Consider the following 10,021-nt stretch of genomic DNA (forward strand, 5'->3'; position numbering starts at 1 on the left):
CCCCCCCCCCCCCCATGCAAGTTGCGCGCCCAAATCTTCCCCATTCTTCCCTGCTGCCTGGATTCGTCAGGGCAGTGCGGACTCGGACAGAGTGCCAATCAGTCCACATAGACCGGCCCTTTCTCATGTCTTTGTCTCTTCTCCCTCTCTTTCTCTCTAACTCCATCGTGGCCCTGACTTCCGGAGGTGGGAGTACACCATCCTGGATGTGGGAGATCTTTGGGTTGCTCCTGGGAGACCGATCGGCTGTGTCCGTGTCACGGGCTTGTTCGAGAGAATTGTCCGGGGCTAATCATCAACAACAACAACAACCCAAGGTAGTATGTAAGGTCAAATTGTGCTATCAGTTTGTATCTGGAAGCCATTTTACACGCCAGGTATGTTGCAGATTACCACTGAAAACCTTGGGGGTGGGAGGGGACATACCTGCTCATAGCTTTGTCACTTCAACCGATTTCAGTTTTTTTGGTACCATTGCGTTGGTCTTTTAATGCACAAGGATAGCCCATACCAGAAATGGGGGTTAAAGATCACGTGACAGGACACTCACCTTTTGCAATGGACAGGCCAAACCATTCCCGATGGTTACCTGTCTACTTCACTGACATGAATCAGCTGCAGGAGACAAACCCTGCTGTTCACCATGTTTTCATGAATTGGAATCATGCGGTCAATCAGTCCAATCATCCATTCACTCAGGTGTGGACTGACATGGCCCTGCAGCAATCATCAACCTGGACCCAAAGACCAACTGCAGTATCATTGAATCAGTCAGAATCCAAGGGCACGTGAACACTGGTTCTCAACAAGCCACACACGAGCTGTCATCACAACATCAACGAGAACGACACTCGGTAGAGCGCAAACCTCCGCCAGGTGGCACAGTTTATGTTTTGTATCCCACTGATAGGCCGGATCTGGATTCCGACCTGAACCAAAATCTTATCGGCTTGTTCTTGTCACCGAACCAAGTCATCCACCAAGTTTAGTCATAACTCGTTTAAACTTGCTTAATTTTGTTTGTTTAAACTTTTTTTAAAGTCGTAACTTGTTTAAACATCATGTTATTTATCGCTTTTCGCCCGATTTCTCAATGGTGAAGAATCACTTTATATTAAATAATTCTCATACCCGAATCCTTATTCAGATCTTCACCAAAATCGAATCGATTAGTCCTTGTCAGACACCCAACCTGTCCACCATGTTTCATCCAAATCCGTCAATAACTTTTTGAGATATCCCGCTACGTATCGTTTTTGGCCCGATCTCCGAATGGTGAAGAATCACTTTAAAGATTCTACTAGCCGGATCCGAATCGAGATCTTCACCAAAATCTAATCGTTTCATCCTTGCCACATACACTACCTCTCTGACAAATTTCATCCAAATCTGTCCACACCTTTTTGAGATATCTTGTTCACAGACAGACAGACAGGGGTGAAAACATTACCTCCATCCACCTTTGGTGCGGAGGTAATGAAGGATATGTGCGGCTTGATAGATTCTGATCAGGTGGGCACACACAAGGAAGGAGGCCGGGAGAGACAAAAGTGAGGTGAAGGAGATGTTCTTAAGTTGCTGTCCACCATCACATCAGGCCTCATGATTGACCCTTTCTCATTTGATGGAGAGGAAAAAGATGATGAAGCCCTGCCGCTGATCAACATTGCCATCGGAGTGGTAATTCCTCCAGATCATGCAAAGCACCTCCTCCAATCATACGAGTTAGGTGAAGCACAGGTGAAGACGTTTGTAGACTAAAGGCTCAAAACGAACGAAGTGGTTTCCTGGAATTCCAAACCAAATCTCAAGATCCATACATTCGACACTCTGGCAAAGAAGAAAGTAATGAAGACTGCCAATGGCAAAACCATCTTCGTGGGTGCTGATCGTGATCTATCTGGACGTCTTGTCATCTCTGCAATGTCCAGGGACAAAAACATGAAAGAGGTCCTCAGTTACGAACTTGCAACAGTGCCTTACTCTCTTGCACATTCAGATGGCGTAGGAAAGTGAGTAAGTGTCCTTCTCTCTGAGATAGAGAAGAAGGTGCAAATGGGGGTGAAACTCCCACCACTGACTCGGGACATGTCAGCGGCACATGTGATTGATGTCATGGCTTCAGGGCAGATATTGAAGGCTGGTGGCACGTCAACCTTCGGTGTGCTGGCTACCAAACACGATGACCTTATAACAGCTCCTTTAGGAAAGAATGGGTGCACGCGTGTTGATGTAGTCTTCTACCGGTGTCGATTAAGGCTGGAGAGCGAGCAAAACGAGGAGCATCCAAGGCCTTGGAGGTCAAAATCAAAGGTCCCACAACACCAATTCCTAAGCAGTCGTAGAAGAGATTGGCCTCCTATCTCACACGCGCAGAAACATGTGCTCGCATGGGAAATGAAGAATGCCAAAACCTAAGTGCCGGTCTACGTAATATTTCTGTCATGAACTACCCTTGTGCATTAAAAGGCAAATCCGACGCTACCAAAACCACCACAATCGGTTGAAGAATAGCTAATAATAGGTAATTATGTTTCCCTTCAACCTGTCATACCCATCAGCCAACAAAATGGCTTCCAGGTAAAAACTGTTACCACAATTTGACCTTACATACTACCTGGGGTTGTTCCAGGGGGACTATTCTAGCACTCCGTCAAGTCAAACCTTCGATGTAGTGCGTGTTGAACAAATTCCATTTTTAGGTCTCCTACAGAATTTGGCTCTTGGACTACAAGGGTGCAGACCATTGCTCCAAATATGTATAATATGTTGGATGTGGAGTATTCATTTAGCATCTACAGTGACCAACCTCAGCAGTGCTACTTCCAAATATTGCATACTAGCAGAAGTACCCGGCATTGCCGGGCGGGGGAGGGGAGGGGAGGGGGAAGAGGAGGTGAGGGGAACGGGGGGGGGGGGGAGGGGAGGAGAGGGGGGGAGGGGAGAAGAGGGGGGGGGGGAAGTACCCGGCATTCTGTGTATAAACGTGAGGGAGAAGAGGGGGGAGGGGGGAGGGGGAGGGGGAGGGGGTGAGGGGAGGAGAGGGGGGGAGGGGGAGGGGGAGGGATGGGAGAGGAGAGGGGTGGGGAGGGGGGAGGGGAAGGGGCAGAGGGGAGGGGGAGGTGAAAGGGGAGGGGGGTTGGGGGAAGGGGGGAGGGGCGGGGGAGGGGAGAAGGGGAGGCGGTAGGGTGGAGGGGGAAGGGAGGGGGAGGGGAGAGGGGGAAGGGAGAGGGGGAAGGGGGAGGGAAGGGGAGGGCCAGTCAACAATGACGTTGCAGTTCTCATGGTAGGAGAGCAGCACAACAATCGCGACATCGTCCTGCATCTTCGCAACAACAGCACGAAGTGGATTTTGGAGACTCACCGATCCTGTGACGCCCTCCAGTACCGGCGTCGCCGGGCGGGGGAGGGGAGACCTGTACATTCCCAACCCGTACATTCGCCCTCTCGACTCAAGCTCACTCGGACAAAAGCCTTGCACAAATTACACCGTGAAGGCCCAATGGCCATGTCTATGCCACAAATCAAGTACGTGAGCGAGTCGGGCGCACTGAATTGAAAATATATAGAACGCTCATACTCCGTGAAAAGTGAAGCCAACTGGCGGCAGGGATGGAATAACTCACATTATTTCAACCTGAGAGGTGTTTCACCTCGCTCCGGTGGATTTACCTGCCGATGCGCTTATTACTTGGATTTGTCCCAATGGAGCAAGGTGATTAAGAGGTCAAAGGATACCAGAGTCAACGACTCTGAAGTTCAGCTACATCTTAGCTCAGCCACAGCTAAATACAACACAAACTATACATGAATAGGCTAACAACGGCACGTTAACATGTTTTTTGTTTTTTTTACTTTACTTTAAACACTTATCGCAGACTCATGCGGCACACTCAATTGATTGTGCTTATTCGGAACATCACGTGATCGCTCTGAGCGAATCAGCGCGCTGCTCTGCCACTGGTCAGAATCCGTGTATAATATTCCTCGCTGAAAAAAAATCTATGTGAAACATGCTACTATCTATGCTAAATCATGCTAAATCATGCTAAATGCTAATCATGCTAAAATAAAATCTATGCTACTTGCTGGCGGCAAGGAACATCACGTGATCGCACCACGAACATCATTCGTGATCACGTCATCACGTGATCGTGATCGTCATCAATGAGCGCGAATGAGCGAATCAGCGTGCTGCTCTGCCACCGATTCAGATTCGCTGAAAAAAAATATGGATCTAAAGATGAAAGAAAAAAAAAACCTATGTGGTGTGAATGTCAATGTCCCTCGCTGAAATGTGAAAAAACGCAATCGCTTTTCGCTCTGAAATACGTGCGAACGCGTAACTGAGTTAATGGCGGCAAGGAACATCACGTGATCGCTCTGAGCGAATCAGCGCGCTGCTCTGCCACCGGTCAGATTCCGTGCATAATATTCCTCGCTGAAATGCGCTGAGGTAAAAATATGGTAAAAAAATATTATGAAATAAATTTTTAGGTCGGCCATGTTCTTCCCAGGCTCAATGGACATGTCTGTGCCAAATATCAAGTACGTGAGCCTCTCCGTTTAGGAGTCTCTCGGTAACATTACACACACAAACACACACACACACACACACACACACACACAAACTGTGTTTTATATATATATATATGTAAGCATTTAAATTAAATAATTACTACCCAGGTTTGACTTCAGATGTAGATCTTAACTGTATATTTTTCCAAGTAGCCAACTGCAACAACATTCCAAAATCGAGTTTTGGTGCTGGGGGTAACGTGGGGTGAATGGCGGGCACCACTGAGTAAGGATAAACATGTATCTTCAGTGTGTTCCAAAAAATCCGCAAGAAAAATGTGTCTGCGCTCAAGAGATCCAGAAAACATATGGCCAACCTCAAGAATGAGCATTCAAACTTGTCTCCCTCCTCTAAAACCTGGTGGGGCCTTGTCAAGTCTGTTTCTGGTGTGAGCTACTCTTCCATCACTCCCCTCTCTTCAAAAGGAATCACAGCCGACTCCTCTAGTGAGAAGGCCGAATGCCTCAATTCTGTGTTTGCTTCCAAATCTTGTGTCCCCAACCCCTCACTCTTGGTGCCTCATTTTTAAAATGTATTTTCTGATGACTCCACTCTCAGCTGAACAGCTGTTTACCACCATCTCAGATCATCCCCAATCCAAAACTATGATCTTTGTTAACCCTTGTTAACAGCACCCCAATCCCTCCTACTTCCACATTTCCAGTTTTCCCTCCTTGGAATTTGCTTCTGTATTTATCTTGTCGACCGCTCAGCTTCGACCGCTCAGATCAGCCGCTTCCGGTCCCTCGAGCGACGGGGCTTGCTTCGATCTCTCCACGGCATCAAAGTTTGAGTGTTTTTCCGTTCGTTTCTTTGTCAAATTTCCGCTGCGTATTTTGTTGTGTATGTGTTATTGTGTGTTTCTATTTGGTTTTGGTTTTGTAGTTGTTGCAAATTTGTGTGTAATTAGTCGTTTCTTTGTTCGCGCCTCGTGCGGCCTGGTGTCTCGTGCGGCCTCCTCGTCTCGACTTGTGCCCCGCCCCCTATATTCTCGTTTGTTCTTTCACCTCTGCTCCTGCTTTCTCAAATCCACGTTCTCACTTAGAGACTTTTCCCGGATTGTTTTCATGGTTTTGTTTAAATATTTATTTAAATATGTGTAAACCGCAGCGGTGATGCTGACGCCGCTCCCCAGAATTTCCATGTTTTAAACGTTTCCCAGTGTGTACCCTGGATAAGAATAGGTACGCCGTATCCCTGCGTGTCGTAAGAGGCGACTAAGAGGGTTGGCGTCAGGAAGGGCATCCGGCCATAAAAAAAAAAACATTGCCTCAAAAAGAGAACCATGACAATTACAACTACATGTGGGCAGGGTACAGCCCGAAGTGGAGATCGGTTTCTGAGGTTTGGGACATGGAATGTAGGGACAATGACAGGGAGATCAGGAGAAGTGGTGGAAGTATTGGTCAGAAGAAGAGTGGACATATGTTGTGTGCAAGAGACGAGATGGAAGGGAAGTGGTGTGAGAATGGTGAAGGGTAGGCAGGGACAGAAATACAAGTTTGTGTGGCAAGGGTGTCCGGAGGGCATGAATGGTGTTGGTGTCCTGTTTTCTGAGGAGTTTGTAGACAGTGTGGTGAGTGTAACTCGAGTGAGTGACAGGTTGATGATGGTGAAAATGATGATTGGAAAGCTCTTGGTGAACGTCATCGCTCATATGCTCCGCAGGTTGGTCGAAGCGATGAAGAGAAGGACAAGTTCTGGTGTGCGATAGAGAAGCTGATGGAAAACGTGAAAGATGAGGAAGTTGTTGTGGTAGGAGGAGACCTAAATGGACATGTGGGAAGGAGTATGGATGGTTTTGACGGAGTTCATGGGGGTTACGGATATGGTGTGAGAAATGGAGAAGGTGAAAGGATTTTGGAGTTTGCTGATTGAGCTGATTTGTTGATTTGTAATACTCAGTTCCAGAAAGAGGATAATAAGCTTGTTACATACACGTCAGGTGGGTCGACGACAACCGTTGACTACCTGATGGTGCGTAGGCGAGCTAGGGGGCACCTCCGAGACAGAAAGGTGATCCCGGGGGAGGAGGCTGTTTCACAGCACCACTTGGTTGTCTGCGACGTAAGGGTGAAAGGTGCGAGGAGAGCTCGGCGGGTGAAGTACCAACCGAGAATGAAGGTGTGGAGGTTGAAAGAGGTGACAGTAAGGGAGGCATTAAAAGAGAGGCTGAGTATGGTCGAGGATGATGTGGTTGAGCTTGAAAGTGGTTGGATGTCAATGAAAGCTAGTCTGTTGGGAGCCGTTGGTGAGGTATGTGGATGGACAAAAGGACCACCGAGGCACTCGGAAACATGGTGGTGGGATGATGAAGTTAGAAAGAGGATTGACGAGAAGAGGAAGAAGTTCCAGGAGTGGCAGAAGGCGAAGGGTACGGGAGCAGTAACAGCAGAGCATGAAAGTTATAAGGCAGCCAGGAAGGCTGCAAAGAAAGAGGTAGCAAAGGCGCAGGAGGCATGTAGGAAAATGTTCGGAGAACGCTTGGATTCGGAAGAGGGTCAGAAAGCAGTATTCAGGATTGCAAAGCAGATAGCGAAAGAGAGGTGTGATGTGATGGGGGTGAGTTGCTTGAAGGATGAAGTGGGACAAATCGTTGTCGACCCAGATGGAATTAAAGGAAGATGGAAATGATATATGGAAATGCTGTTGAATACAGAGAATGAATGGGATGGCAACATAGAGAGTAACCCAGTTTTAGGACCGGCAGAGAAGATAACTGAGAAGGAAGTTGAGGAAGCAATAAAAGCAATGAAGAGTAGAAAAGTGGGAGGGCCGACGGGAGTTGTGGGAGATATGTTGAAGGCAGCAGGAAGTTGGGGTGTGAAGAGAATGACAGAGATCTGTAATCTAGTGGTGAAAGAAGGCCGCATTCCAGTGGATTTGGAACTGAGTACCCTCGTCCCTCTATACGAGGGGAAAGGTGACCCTCTGGAGTGTGGCTCGTACCGAGCGATAAAGTTATTGGAGCATGGAATGAAGGTATTGGAAAGGGTGTTGGAGAGGAGGATAAGGAAGAAAGTGAAGATCAACGAAATGCAGTTTGGATTCATGCCAGGAAGAGGAACGACAGACGCGCTTTTCATTGTGAGGCAGTTGCAGGAGAAGTACATGGAGAAGAGGAAGAAGTTGTTTCTTGGGTTTGTTGATCTGGAGAAAGCATTCAATCGGGTTCCACGCAAAGTATTGACATGGGCATTGAGGAAGTTAGGAGTGGAGGAATGGTTGATCAGAGTAGTGATGGCAATGTACAAAAGAGCGCGCACAGCTGTAAGGACGAAGGACGGGAACAGTGGTGAGTTTGAGGTGAAGGTGGGAGTGCATCAGGGGTCGGTACTAAGTCCACTACTATTTGTAGCTGTGATGGAGGTGCTGGCTCAGAACGTAAAGGAGGGTTTACCGTGGGAGTTGTTGTATGCAGATGATCTGGTGTTGATTGCGGAAAGTATGGATGGACTGAAGGAAAAGATGAACACGTGGAAGGAATGTATGGAGACAAAAGGTCTGAAGGTGAATATCGGAAAGACGAAGGTGATGGCAAGTGGTAAAGCATGTGGTGAGGTGGAAAGAACTGGGAAGTGGCCCTGTGCTGTGTGTAGGAAGGGTGTCGGAGTGAACTCCATTCAGTGTGCAATGTGCGCTGAGTGGGTTCATCAAAAATGTAGTGGTCTGAGAGGGTCATTAACCAGTGTGGCAGCTACATTCAAATGTAAGGTGTGCACAGAGGGAGCTGCAGATGGAGGAAATGTTGAGTTGGATCTTGGAGACGGTGTGAAGCTGGAAGGTGTGAAAACATTTTGCTACCTCGGAGACATGCTGAATGGAGAAGGTGGATCAGACTCGGCAACGGTTACTCGAGTGAGATGTGTATGGAAGAAGTTTCGGGAATTGAGTGGCGTGCTGATGATGAGGGGAGTGTCGTTGAAGCTGAAGGGAAAGGTGTATGCTGCATGTGTGAGAAGTGTTATGATTTATGGGAGCGAGACATGGGTAATGAACGTAGAGCAGCAACGAAGGTTGGAAAGGGTGGAAATGCGAATGGTTCGACGGATGTGCGGAGTATTGTTGAGAGAGAGGAAGACAAATGATGAATTGCGAAAGATGATGAGAATAGAGCCTGTGATTGATGCTGTGAAGAGGAACAGGTTGAGATGGTTTGGTCATGTGTTGAGGAAGGATGAAAGTGACTGGTTGAGAAGAGTGATGGAAATGAATGTAGAAGGAAGTAGAAGACGGGGAAGACCGAGAAAAACTTGGCTAAAGATGATGGAAGAAGAAATGCGGGCAAGGGGGTTAACAAGGGGAGATGCAGAAAATAGGGCAAAATGGAGAAGATTGTCATGGGGACCACAAGGCTAACCCCCGCTCTAGCAGGGAAAATGGCCTTTAAAATGCATGTTGTTGTTGTTGTATTTATCTTGTCGACACCGTGCGTCCTCTTTGTCCAACATGTCCACCGTATGCATGCATGTTTTGCATCCTTTGCTGTTTTTGTTTGTTACGTCCTGATCCGTTCACTGTACTAGCTCTTCCACGAACCTCGTCTGTGTATACAAAACAAGAATGACCGTGCTGTGGTCACAACCTGCGCCACAAGCCCACAAAATATATATTTTTCACCTCCTCAGTCCTCAAACCCAAACCTCATCCTTGCTGTTATTCAAGGTAACTGGAAGGGACCCGTGGAAATTCCATGTAATGTAAAATATGAGTTTAGTCCTCAACTCCTGCAACATCCCATTCCCCAACCCCTCAACCTCCGCCTCCCGACCCCAAGTTCTCACCCTCCCAATCCTAAGGCGTCAATCCTCTCCCTACTCCCAGCCATCAAGCCCCCTCCCCACCTGTCTTTGGAGGAGACCCTACATCATATCAATGGTCATGCAAGTAAGCAGAGGTAGTTGGGATTGGAGTAGACCAATCACATGAGATTGTGGCAGACCCTGCATCATATCAATGGTCATGCAAGTAAGCAGAGGTAGTTGGGATTGGAGTAAACCAATGACATGTTCTCCAGCCAAAAGTTACATGCTGTATGTTTTAGGTCCCAGTACAGACAGAATCTCCAAAAGGAAAGTGACTGTATTCCCTTTTTACGACAAAGATTCTCCCATTACTCTCACCAACTAGATGGCATTCATAGAATACTTACCCTGCGCAGTCAACTCTTGTGTTTTTGAACATTTTTTTTCTTTGATCCAATATGGCTGCCAGACCACGTGAGCGATGACATCATAAATTTCTATTCTCTAATGCAATTGTTGCATAGATCATGCTCAATACATTTCAAACTGATCAGACTAAGCGTTGTCCCTGTCGAATTATGACGTCATAATTATAGCACCAATGACGTCATCGTTAACCATCGCTAACAACCCTAACACCTATTCTCCATATGAAGTTATTTACAATGAGCCATGTTTAAAAAAAATTCCATGCAGC

At 47.2% G+C, this 10,021-nt stretch overlaps 1 protein-coding gene across 1 annotated transcript in view; it reads right to left on the reverse strand.

The window, feature by feature from the left end:
- LOC137426553 (protein-glutamine gamma-glutamyltransferase K) overlaps positions 1–10,021 on the reverse strand; it is a 124,524-nt gene that overhangs the window by 113,611 nt on the left and 892 nt on the right. The gene's annotated exons all lie outside the window — the stretch shown is intronic.

The sequence above is a fragment of the Myxine glutinosa genome, chromosome 5 (assembly GCF_964187855.1).
Source record: "Myxine glutinosa chromosome 5, kmMyxGlut1.1, whole genome shotgun sequence".
NCBI classification, from domain to species: domain Eukaryota; kingdom Metazoa; phylum Chordata; class Myxini; order Myxiniformes; family Myxinidae; genus Myxine; species Myxine glutinosa.